This window comes from Quercus lobata, chromosome 9 (assembly GCF_001633185.2).
Source record: "Quercus lobata isolate SW786 chromosome 9, ValleyOak3.0 Primary Assembly, whole genome shotgun sequence".
NCBI lineage: Eukaryota > Viridiplantae > Streptophyta > Magnoliopsida > Fagales > Fagaceae > Quercus > Quercus lobata.
The window spans coordinates 136505-152897 of NC_044912.1; the positions used below are offsets into that span (position 1 = coordinate 136505).

Below are 16393 nucleotides of genomic sequence, written 5' to 3' on the forward strand. Positions count from 1 at the left end.
TTGAATCATCTAAATCATCCTTATAAGGATTGATGCTGCAGCTGCTAGACCCAACCATAGTTTGTTTGAGATCTTCAACGTCTTGCTTGAATACCAAATGAGCCCCACATTTTGTAACCTCCAATCCTGGACCTTCAGTTTCAAATGTAACCTCAATCTGGCTGCATCCATTAGCACCAACTTGATTCAATTCTTTTGTCCACTCATCTCCAAAGAATGTAGAGGGATAATATTCCAACCAAAGCTGATACGATTTAATATTACCAAATTCTTCTAATAAAGGAAGGTACAGCCTGTTAGCTATAAATCCATTGGCTTTAATGGAACACCAAAGCCTTTGTGTAGCTTTATAATATCCATAATCATTAATACTACAAAGTTGCTCAAGTGGATATAGCCGGCAGAATCCAAAAACAACGCACATAGCAATTCCCATAAATTCTTTACAAAAATGTGAATGCACATGCAGATTCACTGAAGCCTCCACATTTTGGTGGCTAAACTATTTCAGAATTTCACTTCCAGGAATCTCAAAACCATAGGATAAACGATCTTGGTCAAAGTATCTCTGAAATATACAAATCATGATGCTTAGAACTTCACACACACACACCTGGTTATTAAGGATATAACGTCTGAGCATTGTTGACAAGAAGTCATTGTAGCCTTGATTTTCCATTAATTTGATGCAATTAAGAAGATAAAGTGTTGGCCAAAAATCATCATCTGATGCTAATAACAATGTTTCCAATGAGGTACACCCTCTTGCATGAATATACTTAATATTTAATGGAAGCTTCGGCAATGATCGAAGACTCATGCAATAAATCAAACAAAGAACTTTCAGATTAGATAGTAGAATCATACTTTTCGGAAGATAAAAAAAATTATTTCCCAATAAAGACAACAAACAGCCAATAACATCAGGAATTGTCTGAAGATTGCAATAACTTAGATCAAGTTCAATCAAGAAGCATAAGCCTGATAAATTATGCACTAGCATGCCCATGGGATTTGTACTTCTTCTAGGAATTACTGGAAGACCAAGGAATTATTTGAAGATTTAGGTGATGGCTCTTCACATCCATGAAAAGACATTAGTCTGAGATTTTTTAAGAGATTGATGGATTTAGGTAGCCCTTTTATAGCAGTTCCACTCACATCTAGCTCCTCCAATCCTTTGAGATTCCCCAAATTCTCTGGCAGTTCATCAAGTTTTGAGCAACCAGATAAAGTGAGAACTTTTAGAGACATCGAACTACAACATGCATTTGGAAAGCTTGAAAGGTTTTTGCAGTCTCTTAGGTCCAATTTAATCAGGCTAGTTAAATGCTCCATTGATAAAGGAAGATCGTTTATAGCAGTCTCATTCAAATAAAGTTCCAACAAACATGACATCTTACCCACAACCTCTGGAAACTTCTTTAGTCTTAAACAACCAGAAAGAATAAAAACTTCAAGAGATTCCAAGTTGATCGTTTGGGGAAGGCTTTCAAGGCACTTGCAACCATTTAGATCTAATTGAATAAGTTGTTTAAGATTTCCAACAGATGCATGAATCTTTGGCAGTTTTGTACAACCTTGAAGAATCAATTGCTTAAGATTTGGAGCTCCAGTGAGGTTTGGGATCTCAATCAAGTTTTGAGAGTCACTCAAGTCAATGAGTTTTAACATATTTAATATTTGTTATAAACCAATAAATTGTGAGTTAAACTCAAGCCTAAACGAAAGGGAAGAAAATACACAATTGCATAAGCAAAAATCTTACAATAATTTCTTTCCATAGATGTTCTACGCCGCTGCAATGCATTCTCAATTCAACAAGTTTGTTTGGTTGAAAACCAGTTGGCATGGATGTTAAAGGATATCCACGCCATTCTATAACACGTAACTCATCAGAAAGGTAACTAAGACCTTGTGGAAATTGCACATTACAAATTTTAAGCAATCTCATTTTTTTCATCTTTGAGAAGACATCAGCATCCAAGTGTTCCTCTCTTTGATTATATGTGTTTAGCATTATGACTTCAACCACCTCTGTTCCCTAATAATTAAAATAATGCAATTAGTATAATTGGCAAGAATTTGTAAGAAAAAAAAAAATATATATATATATATATATATAAGGTTGGGTTCAAGTTACATCTGGTGTAACTTTAAGTAATATTACACCACCCAATATTTTTCAATTAGATGTAAATTTTGATAAATCCACTGCTAAATTTACATTATCTTTGTATATTCTTCATGCTTACAAAATTTAAAGATGATCAATAGCCTTGTCATCAATTAATTGGTTGAATTCAAGTTTTTGTAGTTTAAAATAATACATAAAATATGAGTTTATAGATTGAATGGTAAATTACATCCGATTGGCATAAGTATTGGCATGTGTGTTAAAAACATATAGAACATGTAATACAATGGTTAGATTTTCAAAATATGAATGCAATAACAAGTTATTAGGTAGTGTAACATTGTTTAAAGTTACACCAAATGTAACTTGAACCCAACTCATATATAGACACACACACACACACTTCAGGGTTAGATTTGTCAATGTACAGTACTTTTCTTCAATACATGAAGGACATCCTCATACATCCACAATCTGCTACGTCCACCGGGTTCTCCAGGGGATTGACTACGAACAATTTCTTGGCCCATTTTTTGTACAAGTCATGCATCCACAAACTTCCTTCTTCATCAATGGTTATGAGAGATTTTTCTATAAGGATATCAATATTGCAATCTGGGTAGTAACCAAAACTTTCTAGTATATCTCTTATGCAATCTTTTTTCTCTCCTTTAAACAAACATGCAATATCTAAAAACAGTTCTTTCTCTCTATCCTTTAGCCTATCATAACTTATTTTAAGTATATTCTGAATGTCTCTATCAAGTTCTTCTTTTAGTTTATCTCGAGCACTTCTCCATGCATTATCTCCTCTACCACATAATGAAGAACCTAAAACTTTAAGAGCCAAAGGAAGGCCTTGGGTGTAACTCACAAAACCCATAGCCAAATCCATAAATTTTTTGTCAAGATGGCTTTTCTTGAAAGCTTTCCAACTAAAAAGCTCCAAAGCTTCATCTCTACTCAACCCCATAGTTGTATATACACAACCCACTCCATGACATTTCAACAAATGCTTATTTCTAGTTGTTACAATAATTCTACTCCTAAGACCAAACCAATCATCTTTCCCTGCTAGTGCTTCAAGTTGTTCTATTTCAACCACCACATTATCAAGAACAATAAGAACCTTTTTATTGCGTAGTTTACTCCTTAAAAAAATGATTCCTATAAGGTTGAATTTAATCAACCATTTTATTGGCTTTATTCCTTGCCAAATTTGCTTGTATTTCAGCATTTAGCAACCCTGTATTTAGGTGGATTTGTTGTAAGGGTAGTGAGTGAGATAGAGTGTTGATTGCTCAAGAGTGTGCAAGAAAACAGAGACTCGCGGCTTGCTCTCGCGGGTAGCTCGCGGCTTCAAACCGCCAAACGCAGCACATGTGCCAAGCATGCCAGAAGGTGAACAGTCATGCTAGCTGGAGCACTACATGACAAAACAGGACAACTGGGCATACGGTTATCTCGTGACTGGATCTCGCGACTTAGTCAAGCCGCGAGGCCAAGCCTCGAGCCATCCTTGTTTTGTAAAACCTAACGTTTCACATTCCTCTCTTACTCTAGTATAAATACCCCTTATACCCACAAATGTAAGAGAGCTTCCAGAGAGAATTTTGAGAGAGAAACCCTAAAGAAAAACAAGATTGATTCACCAACAATCTATACATTAGAGTCTCTTCAAATTCCTCAACTCTCTTCCTCTCCATTGTCAAATCCTTGAGAGGCATTTTACCAAAACCTTATTTTCACCATATTCATCACTGTGAGAGGGTTGTTTGGTTTGCTGGGAATTAGTTAAGAAGGAACCAATCTACATTGGTTGATGCTATGGTCTAGTAGCGGAATCCGGGAAGCTAGAAAAGAAAAAGGTTCGGCGCAACCTCGTTGGAGCAAGAAGCTTGGAGGGCTTAGGTGCACTGGGTAGATTAGGCTTGGAGGGTCTATTGCTATCCTTGTATCCCAACTACATTTTCTAGTGGATTGTTTACCTCTTGGAGGGCGGCAGAGAGGTTTTACGCTGAGGGCTTCGGTTTTCTCTTCAATAACACATTGCGTGTTGTCTTTGTGTTTGTATCTTCCTTCCCTTTTATCTTTGCCTTTTTATTATCTGTTGCGGGTTGTGATTTTAATTTGGCTTAGATAGTTTATCCAATTCTATATTATAGCTTATGTTCATTTTTCGCATACTAGTTGTTTGATATAATGCTCGAATTGGTTAATTTGTAAATTGAGGGTTTAAACGTTCAAGGGTGTTTATACACAAAATTGAACTTTCAATTGGTATCAGAGCGGGTACACCTCTAGTGGTTTCATTACCATTGTGTGATCCTTGACTCCCTTTCGAGATGGATCGGTCTTAATCTCTAAATGCACCTCCATATTTTCATGGTAGTAATTATGCTTTTTGGAAGGTTCGCATGAGAGCTTTTTTGTGTTCTATTGATGAATCTGTTTGGGATGCTGTTGAGATAGGTTGGACTAGGCCTGAGGAAGCCAAATCCACATGGGATAAGGCAGCACTTGCTGCATCTAATGCTAACAGTAAAGCACTCAATGCTATTTTCTGTGGTGTGTCACCAGATGAATTTCACAGGATTTCTCACATTACCGTTGCTAATGAAGCATGGGAGATATTGGAGACCACTTAGGAAGGCACAAAGAAGGTAAAAGATACCAAGATGCAAATGCTAACTACTCGGTTTGAGGAGTTAAAAATGAGTGAGGACGAGTCCTTTGACTCTTTCTATAGCAAGCTGAATGAAGTGATTGTCAGCAAGTTCAATTTGGGAGAGAAAACGGAAGACTCTAAAATTGTAAGGAAGATCCTTCGATCATTGCCGGAAAGTTTTCGTGCTAAAGTGACAGCGATTGAAGAGAGCAAGGACCTTGATGACATCAAAGTCCAGGAGCTGGTTGGTTCTCTTCAGACCTATGAGATGTCACTGCCCAATCAACGGAAGAGTAAATCCCTTGCTCTTAAGACCATTAGTGAGAAGGTGGAGGATCATGACTCATCAAGAGAAGATGTGGTTGACAAAGATGTTGATTACCTTGTGAAAAATTTCAGAAAATTCTTGAAATTAAAAAATAATGGCAAATTTGGTGATAAAGGAAATTCCAAATTTCTGGAAGGGAGAAAAGGGAATTCAAAAAGAAAGATGGAAAAGAATCGCAACCTACACAAGGTGTTACTTATTTCGAATGTAACGGGCATGGACACTTTAAGAAAGAATGTCCGAATTATTTGAAATCAAAAGGCAAAGTGTATGCCACGACATTGAGTGACTCGGATTCATCCGACTCAGAATCTGAAGAAAGTTGTGATGGAGAGGGGAACTACTCAACTTTTATGACTATTGCTCATGTTGAGTCTTCAGACAAGTTGAATTTGCTTGTACAAGACCTTGGAGAACATAGTGATAAAGAATCAATGGGAATTATTGAAGAATCAGATGCTGAAGAAGATGAATGCACAGCCAACCTTTAAGAGAATTATAACTCACTCTTGGAGAAGTCGGGTGAGTACACAAGGGTGGCCAAGGCAACTGTGAGAAAAATGAAAAAGGCAAAGGAGGATTATAAAAGTCTCCTAATCCGATATAGGGAGGCCAAATGTGAGATAGAAACATTGAATGGTGAGCTGTCAGAAGCTTACACAAAAGTGAGATTTCTTGAGCAAGAGGTTATGCAAGCAAATGCCAAAATTGAGAGGGTCACCACCAAGAAACTAGATGATGTTATTTCATCGCAAAAGTGCTTTTTAGACAAATCCGGATTGGGATATACTGGAGGAAGTAGCTCATCTGGAAATGTCACTAAAGAAGTGAAGTTTATAAAGGCCAAAGAATCAGCTGATGTTGGTCCTACTGCTGAGAAGCCCAAGATAGAGGAGAAGAGAAATGTGGGGAACGAACGGTTGTTGAATTCCCGTAATCAATCTATGGGTAGGTCTGAATCTCGTGCCAAGTCTCGTCCACGACCACAAAGAGGTCCTAGATCAACTTATGTGTGTCATCATTGCAGACTTCAAGGGCATACACGACCAAATTGCCAAAAGCTGAGAGCAAAGAATAGTGTAACTCCTCAAAGGTCTCGAGGACCTAGAAATGAGAGAAGAAATTGGGCAGGTGAACAATTGAGGGATCAAAATGGTGATCCCGGAATGATGAGTGTGATGAAGATGATTGGTGCATTCACCAACTGCTTGGAAAGCTTCTCACGAAGGTTTGAAAGCCCTAACTCCCGTACCCAATCCTATAAGGAAATCACCCCAAACGCAAATGACGTGTGGGTGAAAAAGGGTACTCATGCATAAGCATTACAACATGTCCATGCATTGATACTTCCTATACTTTGTGACAATGGTTGATTGATTGCTTGTTGTTTATGTTGTTGGTTGTTTGTTTATTTGGGCATTCTCTTGGTTTTCTTTTGTTTTTGATCAATCCTTTTCTTCTTGTGTCAAAAATCCAAAAATTACATAAAAATCAGAAAATCAAAAAGTTTGATTGACATTGTTGAGTTTATGTCTAAAAACTTGTTTTGCCTTGTACCTTTGTGCTAATGGCTTTGTGCATTTTCGAGCATAACTTGTTTCATTGCACTTATATCACTGTGGGAGAAATCTTGAAATCTATGTGATTGTTGTAAATAGATCTTCAAACTTGTCATGAATGATTAGTGAATGGTTATGATGATCTTAAGACATGCATAGACTTGTGTCTATATATCTTCCCACTCTTTATTTTTTTGCTAAAAAGAGCTCATCAAATGTAAATTTCCAAATGAAAAGAGATATTGAGCTGCAAAAGCCTGTCGCACATTCTAGTATTTGACTAGGAAAAAGGGTAAGCGACCTAAAATTCAAGTGATTGCTTATTCAAAAAGCCAAAGGCTATCTCATCAAGGTGGAATATCTAATATCACTCTCACAATGAGAGGTGATTGTCTCAGAAAGGATCAAAAAGATCAAATATTTTGATTGTAAGTGGAGTTAAATATAAAGCTCCAAAATATGTTATCAAGTTTCGTGAGAGGTCATATATACATATTTCTATAATTGAGATAGATCACATGATCTAGTGCTAATTGTGTATGCCTTGGTTGAATTGATCATTGAAACTTCACATTAGACTAAGGACTATCTCATTGTTGATATCCACACACAACACAAAAGTTTATGTTTGATAAATGCCATAATCATTTGTGTGATTGTACTTGATGAAATGTGTTTTCACATGCTCAATCTTTGTTAATTCAAGCACAAAAAGATTTTTGAGTGTTTTAAGTGTTTTTGGAAAGTATTTTGTTCTCAAAATTTGAAAATTTCAGAAATTCAGTTTTGCCTTGTTTTGGCAACTCAGTCGCGGGTTAGTCAAGTCGCGCGCCTCAGTCGCGTGTTCACGGGCCACTTTTGGTGAGTTGTTCGCGAGTGGAAGGTCCAGTCGCGAGGGTTACTCAAAGATTTTCGCAGCTTAGCTCGCGACTCTCTCGCGGGTAGACCTTCCAATCGCGAAAAACACTTAGAAAAATTTTTCAAATTTTTGTCTTTGAGTGTTTTGGCGGCTTGAACTGGCGACTTGGTGGCGACTCACTTAAGTCGCGAAAAACGCGTGTTTGGCAAAAATAGGGGTAGTTTTTAAATCTTTTTCAGTTTTCCCTCGAACTTTTGTGACTGTTCATCTTCTTTCTCAACTGTCTCCTTCCCAAACACTTCGTGTACCCATTGTCAAACTTCATTGGTGCTTCATTTCTTATCCAAATCATCAAGAAAAGGTATGGGTCTTGTCTTCCTCATCTCATTTTCCCTGTTTCATGGATGTTTTTCTTGCCATTTGGATTGATACTGTGTTCGAAACATTCCTCTTTTTGTAAGATGGGTATGGCTTGTTATGTTTGTTGTTGATTTCATTCGTTTTCATGTTGATTGGTCACAATGTGCTTTTTCATTGTTCTGATATTTACTTGTTGTTGATTCTGAAAATCTTTTGTTAAATGGGTTTGGTATTTATGTGACTTGCTCCTTTCACTTGTTTGTGTGTTGAAGTTGGCTTGCGGTTTTGGTTTATTGTGTTTTATGATAATAACTTCGTTTTCTAAATGTTGTGTCTCACTGCCATGTGTTCTATTTTGGATGTTCTGATTCTTCATTTTGAAATTGTATCCATGTTTCTATCTTATGTGGTCTGTTTTATGATATCCATTCTTATTGTTCAAATGCTGTCTTTGTATGCATATCATGGTCATGGTAAATTGTCTCATTGACAATTATGTTTAAATTTGTGTCTCTCTATGCTTTATTGCACTTTCACCATTTTGCTGCACCTGTCATGTTGTGCACCTTAGTATTGATGGAAGTTTGTTTCGGTCTGAACTGTCTTAAGTTTGTCTGGTTTTCACTTTTATTTGCATCGAATCATGTTGATATTTATATTGTGTGGTACTGTTGTTGGTTCTTTGCTGTGGGCCTATTCCTTTGCAGATGTCTCGTCGATCTTCCAAGGGTAAAGACATTGCTGCTGACGATCCAGCAACACCTGTTGCTAAAAGGACTCGACTCTCATCACAAGCATCTCAAGACTCCAATGAGGAGAGGTTTAGAACCCCGCTTACCTCACACATCTACTCAAACATCTTTGACAAGTCAACTCTTATAGTGGAATGGGTGGTGGAGTTTAACACATTAGGGACCACTTTTATTCCTCGAATCTTTGAACCACGAGATTGGGCAAACTTGTTTGGGAACTTTGTCGATCCAATGGATGAACTGGTTAAGGAATGCTTCTCCAATGCAAGTGATCTTGGAGTTGAACTTATTTTCTGGGTCAGAGGAAAGGAATTTGGCGTTTCTCCAAACTCCATCACCGATGTTCTCAGCATCTCTAGACCTCAGAATGTGGATCTAACTCCGTACGATGATCGAACTCCAGAGATTCAAGACATTCTACAAATCTTAGGATCTGATCATGAAGTATCCACTACCGGAACATCCATCAGCACTGCAAAGTTTGCACTAAAGCTGACCACACTGAAGTTGATCATGCTCTCTAATCTCTACCCACTGTCCAACACTACATTCATAAATCTTGGGAGAGCCCAATTCCTTTGTGATCTTATTACTGGAGCTCCCATTGATATCTATGCTCACATCTTTCACATCATGAGGAAGACCGCAGTTTGAACTGCAGCTCGAGGAATTATTCCATTTTGCAGTCTCATCATGAAGCTCATTCTTCATGAAGGTATTGTTCCTCCCACAGATGGAAAAATGTTGACCTGTCAGCGTCCTATTTCCATGTTCTCTTTTCAAGCTAGCAGAAGTCACTCCTCTAAAACTCCAAAGAGTGCACACATCTCTCTGGTTACTCTATTTGCCCCTGAGTCAGAGACACCTACACATACCACACCTACTTCGCATGCTATTCCTGAAGTTCCACAAGCTAGCTTTCCGTAAGCACAGACTGATCCTCATACTGATAGAGTGGGTAGTTTACTTGAACATATTTAGAAACGCATTGATGAGATTGGAACACTTCTCTACTCCACAAACAACCATGTTCAAATGCATCTCGAGACTATGGAGAATCAGCTAGACGCTATTCAACAGAAGTTGGACGACAGCCTTTAGCTATTCATGCCAAAAAGGGGGAGAGCATTTAAGAGCATTCAGTAAGGGGGAGAAAGTTCAAAGGGAAGTGTGCATAGTGATAGGGGGAGTACACACATTCTTTTGACATACTTTTGTTTTAAGTCTTATCCTTTAAACTTATAGGTTTTTGTTTTTAAGTGTTTATATGGGTTTGATACACTATGGTTTTTGGTGTATTCTTGTTTCTAACTCATAACTTATAATCTTGGTTTAATCTTTTATATACATTTTTTATGTTATTCAGGATATATTGTGTTTTATATTGTGGTTTGTACCCATGTGCTTATGTAAGCTTTTAGGGTTATGTTTTTATGCATAATTTATAGGCTTTATGGTTTGTACCTTGCTTATTGCAGCCTTTTATGCTATGTTGAAATCAGTACTTTAATCTAAATGTCTTGCATTTTGTTTTAAGTACTGTCACTCTTGTGTCCTTGTAGGATTATTCCTAGATGCATATACTTAGTGTATTATGCATTGATTGAGTGTTGAGCATACAAGTATCTTGCTTTGTTCTTGTTAACTTGTATGTTCAAGTGTTCATTCCAAGTGTGAATGAGCACTGTGATCACTACCTTGTGGTGTTCACTTGGTTGATCAAGCCATGATTTGAATTTTCACTTCATCTTTGCTTGATCACTTAAAGCTTGTTTCATATGCATTTCATGCTTTTCTGCATACAATGATCATGGTGTATTGTTATGTTTCAGGAGTTTCATGATCTTATGATTTAAGTGCTACACAGCTGCTACAGTTAGGTGTGAGTGAGTTTTGTTCAACTGTTCCCAACTCACATGTTAAGTCTAGAGTCTGTTTTAGGATCTTGTCACGGAATAGCCAAAGGGGGAGATTGTAAGGTTGAATTTAATCAACCATTTTATTGGCTTTATTCCATGCCAAATTTGCTTGTATTTCAGCATTTAGTAACCCTGTATTTAGGTGGGTTTGTTGTAAGGGTAGTGAGTGAGATAGAGTGTTGATTGCTCAAGAGTGTGCAAGAAAATAAAGACTCGCGGCTTGCTCTCGCGAGTAGCTCGTGGCTTCAAGCCGCCAAACACAGCACACGTGTCAAGCGTGCTAGAAGGTGAACAGTCATGCTAGCTGGAGCACTACAGGACAACTGGGCATACGGTTATCTCGCGACTGGATCTCGCGACTTAGTCAAGCCACGAGCCATCCCTGTTTTGTAAAACCTGACGTTTCACATTCTTCTCTCACTCTAGTATAAATGCCCCTTATACCCACAAATGTAAGAGAGCTTCCAGAGAGAATTTTGAGAGAGAAACCCTAAAGAAAAATAAGATTGATTCACCAACAATCTATACATTAGAGTCTCTTCAAATTCCTCAACTCTCTTCCTCTCCATTGTCAAATCCTTAAGAGGCATTTTACCAAAACCTTGTTCTCACCATATTCGTCACTGTGAGAGGGTTGTTTGGTTTGTTGGGAAGCAGTTAGGAATGAACCAATCTACATTGGTTGATGCTATGGTCTAGTAGCGGAATCCGGGAAGTTAGAAAAGAAAAAGGTTCGGTGCAACCTCGTTGGAGCAAGAAGCTTGGAGGGCTTAGGTGCACTGAGTAGATTAGGCTTGGAGGGTCTATTATTGTCCTTGTATCCCAACTACATTTGCTAGTGGATTGTTTACCGCTTGGAGGGCGGTAGAGAGGTTTTACGCTGAGGGTTTCGGTTTCCTCTTCGATAACACATCGCGTGTTGTCTTTGTGTTTGCATCTTCCTTCCCTTTTATATTTGCCTTTTTATTATCTGTTGTGGGTTGTGATTTTAATTTGGTTTAGATAGTTTATTCAATTCTATATTATAGCTTATATTCATTTTCCACACACTAGTTGTTTGACATAATGCTCGAATTGGTTAATTTGTAAATTGGGGGTCTAAACGTTCAAGGGTATTTATACACAAAATTGAACTTTCAATTCCCTCACTAACATTCCATATATTTATTTCGCTTTCCATGAAAACCATAGAAAGAAGTTGTTTCTGGAAAGAACCTAGATCTTGATTTTTAGTTTCTTTAACAATAGAAATAAATTTGGTGGCTTCAAAATTACAATATATTCTTTTACAAATTTCTTGTGCAAGAGTTGTTTTACCCATTCCACCCATCCCGCAAATCCCTACAAAGCGAACACTGCTCGACCCTTCATTTAACAAATCCAATAGTTCTTTCACATGGGATTCCATTCCAACAATGTCCATGGAAATAGTATTCTGGGATATAAGATTCACTTTGATAAATATCCTTTTAAGGATTTCTTGAATAACTATTGATTCATGCCTACAAAGAAGACAACAAACAATAATTTTAACGATTGTATAATCATATCATATATAATACAATAAGGTGGAAGCTCAATCAAGAATCCAAATTAGATTCTAATTACGCACTAATTTTGTGCCAAGTGTCTTTTGATTGCCCTATTATTTGACATCAAGTGTCTTTAGAATGCACGCCAGTTGCATGCCAAACCAAATTCTAATTGCACTCCATTTTTGTGCTAAGTGTCCTAATTGTGTCATAATTTGATGACAAGTGTCTTTAAATTTTAATTGCACTAATTCTAAATAAAGTGCCTTTCAATTATACTCTAATTTTGTATTAATTATTTTATATCCAATTCCATGCATCTAATCTATAAAAAATAAATTCCATTCAAATTTATTAACCTACTACGTAAACTATGAATGTGTATAGTCTATTACTTTTTAGGTACTAACATTTATAAACATGTATCTAATTGTGGCTGAATTGTGGTTGTTCTTAATTGCACCAATGCATATGCTTGAGTTATAAGCTAATATAGTATAAATACAAGATACAAAACATTCAAAATACAATATTGGCTTCGTTCAATAGCATAATGGGAGTTTGAAAAGCTTAAACTTATAACATAGCACTGTAACTCTGAGGTTTGATTTGTGTGGCCCATCATGAGAACTCAAAAAGGCAACCAAAAAAAAAAAAAAAAAAGTTTGGTACTACATACGGTCTAAGTGAGAATCATGTGTTTCCTTGTGATTATCAAAATTTAGTGAGTTGAGAGTATGCCTAGTTTTTTTTGTTGTTGATAATTTTACAATTGAAGGAAGGGAAATTTGAACCCTGGACATCTCTGTTAGAAACAACATGAAGTATCAGGTGAGCTACAACACTCTAGGCACAGTGATTAATTTTTTTTTTTATTTTTTATTTTTATATAAGTAATGTAAGAAATTTTATTAGAAAAAAAACCAAGCAAGTACATTGGAAGTGTATTATAGCGGCACAAATCAAAAGCCTAGATTACATCGATCAATAAGATCGAAGAGAGAAAAACAACCATGACTAATTTTATTAATTCATTTGTTGTACATTTCTTGGATTTATATCTTCATACTCCTTTTTTCTTTTTAATCAAGTAAAAATTATTTTAACGGAAGGAGTTTTTTTTTTTTTTTTTTTTTTTATCTAAGATATAATTCTACTCTAACCTAATCTAAGTGTATGTGTGTGAAACTCCCTCCTGAACTTATACATATGATAAGTAATTGGAAAAATGCTTGAAGGCTATATAAAGGCATGCATACAGCCATTTGAATACCAAGATTGAAGAATAGAATAATAAAGGAAAAGAGCTCTTTCTCATCTTTCTTTTCCATTTGTGGGTAGTGTGTGTGTGTGAAAGAGAGAGAGAGAATTAACCAATATTTTTTAAATACTTGAGAGATTTCGGGCCAAAGAAAGGTGTTCTTTTGGTAGAACTTTGGACTCAAGCATACTTGTGTACAGCTAGTCTAAGTTATAAGGTGCATAGTCAAATTGTTGTATCCTAGACAAGACAAGTCAAAAGAGAATGTTTGCTTTGCCAATTTTGGGCTTAGCCAATTGTAGAGGGCTAGAATCTCCTTAAAGATAGCTAGATTTCCATGCCTCTGTTAAACATTGTTAGACTAAAATATCCAAATTTCATTGTAACTATATTATTATTTTTATTGTAATTTCATCAACATGAAGCATTTATTGTATACATATGCTTTTGGCGCACTCACTTGTCCATAGGAAAAAGATTAACTCCAAATTAGCTTGGAGGAATCTCCTCCAATCCATATATGGTGATTTATGAGACTACCCATGTGTATTATCTAAACAAGTCACATGACCCATTAAAAAAAGTCATGTGACTAAATTACACATTAATGGTCTCTTCAATCACCATATAATGGGTTGGAGGAAGGTAGTTCCAAAACAATTTGAAAATAAATTTTTTAAGTGCTCATCAAAGCAATTATGCATGAAATGTAAATTAATGAGACCAGAATTGAGGCTAAAAAGCTTAGTCATCATTAGTTATTGTGATAATTGTCAAAACGATGGCCGTGGATGGTTGCAAATCATACCGATAGCCATTTAAATTCGAAATTTACATCTTTCAAAAAGCTTCCCATTTGCTTATTACAAACTACAAACTTTGGAAATTACTATTAGTTAAGTAGATGTCTAAACACAGTGGTCATGATCATGGACTGTTCTGAGTGTTGTTGAGCTCTAAGATAATAAAGTATTAGACATTCCGTACTGATAAAGACCTGTTTTTTTTTCTTTGGACAATTAAAAAAGGCAGTCAACTATAAATAGCAAAACTTTGTAAACTAGACAAATCACTTATAGAATGTGGATTAATTTCCAAGCCTGTATCTTTATTTGTCCATGCCTCAGAGTATGCTAAGATTCTTCAACCAAAGTCCAACTTGAGCTCATAATTTCCTAAGTTCCGAATATACATACAATGGACAAACTGAAATTTTCTCTAGTTCGATTTGATTATAAAAAGTGAACAAAATTTGTCATGTTAAAGTAGAGTTCTATTGCAAAAAAATGACAATATTGAAAATAATGTGAAAAAAAGTACTCTGCAGAAGATAAATGATACCTATCATTTACATGCCATCCAGAGATATTGCCCACTGCTTTCAAAGCAGCTTTCCACGCTTGCACTTCCTCTGCGTTAACTCTAGGATCTTTCACATGTTTAACAAAGGCCTTAGCAAGAGTACCCATCTGGTTCCGCACATGAGAGGGATCCACATGGTAAAAGATGGGCAAAACTATTAACTTGGTCTCTTCTATGCATTCAACGATCCTTGCTAGTTCAGTCAAGCACCACCTTGAAAAGGCGTAGTTTCTTGAGAGGACGACGATTGCATACTTGGACTCTTCTATTGCTCACAAGAGTTCCGGAGAAATATACTTTCCCCTCTCAAGTTTCTCATCATCCCTGAAGGTAATAATGTGTTTTTCTTTCAAAGCAAAATAGAGATGGTCGATAAAACTATGGCAGGTGTCAACACCACAAAAACTGAGGAAGACATCGTATTCCCGAGAAGAAGAGGAGGAGGCGGTTTGAGCGGCCATGAGAGGAATCGTAAGAAATTGGATCAATGACCAACAGTTTCCAAAAGAGAAACCACCAAATTAAGATAACCAGAAAAAAGAAACAAGAAATAGTGCAGCGCCGTTGACCAGCCAATTTCGGAAAGGAGAAATAGAATTTCGGCTAGCGTTGCAAAGAAAGGGAGGAATAGATCCAGGGTAAGATTGCGGGAGAAAGAAGCAAAAAGGAAACAACAGTGAGGGCAGATTGTCGGAGTTGGGTCATAGCTTTAGTTTGACCACATACTTTACAAAAATAAAATAAAAAACCTCAAAATTAGAGTGGCTCATGAACTAAACTTTATCCAAAATTAGAGTCAAAATTTTATTTTGAAGATTTTATTTTAAAATTATTGTATGTGATTGTAAAATAATTTTATTCAAATAATCTTGTATTTATTTGGTTCGTGCTCAGTTTGTATTCATTTTCTAAGTTCATTTTCTCTCAAATCTTGTACTCATTTTCTCTTTCTAACTCATTTTATGTTTGACACAAACTTTTTGGTCTAAGTTTTATTTGTGTCAAACATAAAATGAGTTAGAAAGAGAAAATGAGTACAACATTTGAGAGAAAATGAACTTAGAAAATGAATACAAACCAAGCACGAACCAAATAAATACAAGATTATTTGAATGAGTTATTAGAAAGTGAATTTAGAAAATGAATACAACACCCACACCAACAGTAAAACCAAATCCAAATCCATCGACATCTACCTCCATTACCACCACAGTCCCCCACCACATCTAATCATAACTCACCTTCATCACTGCCAAATTCAAACCCATAGCCACCCAAAGAGAGAGAGAGAGAGAGACTCCCATAGACACTCACCACCATATCCCCTATTGGTACACCCAAACACAACTGAATCCACAGCCACCACCACCACCACCATCATATACAAATGGGTTCAAAACCCACACTACCATCACCACACCCACACCTAGCACCAAACCCACCATAATATGGATTCACCACCACCAAACCCAATCAGCTTAGTGCAAAAAAAAAAAAAAAAAAAAAAACCACTATTAAACTCAATCAAGAGAGAGAAAGAGAGAGAGATAATGAATGATCTTATCAAGGAGAGAGACAAATCAATGGGGAGGGAGAGTGAAAGAGAGAGAGAGAGAGAGAGAGAGAGAGAGAGAGAGAGAGAGAGAGAGAGAGAGA

General features: G+C 36.5%; 1 pseudogene; it reads right to left on the reverse strand.

Moving 5' to 3' along the window:
* Nucleotides 1–1032: 1032 nt before the first annotated feature.
* On the reverse strand, nt 1033–15198 carry LOC115959915 (annotated as a pseudogene).
* Between the last annotated feature and the right edge of the window lie 1195 nt (nt 15199–16393).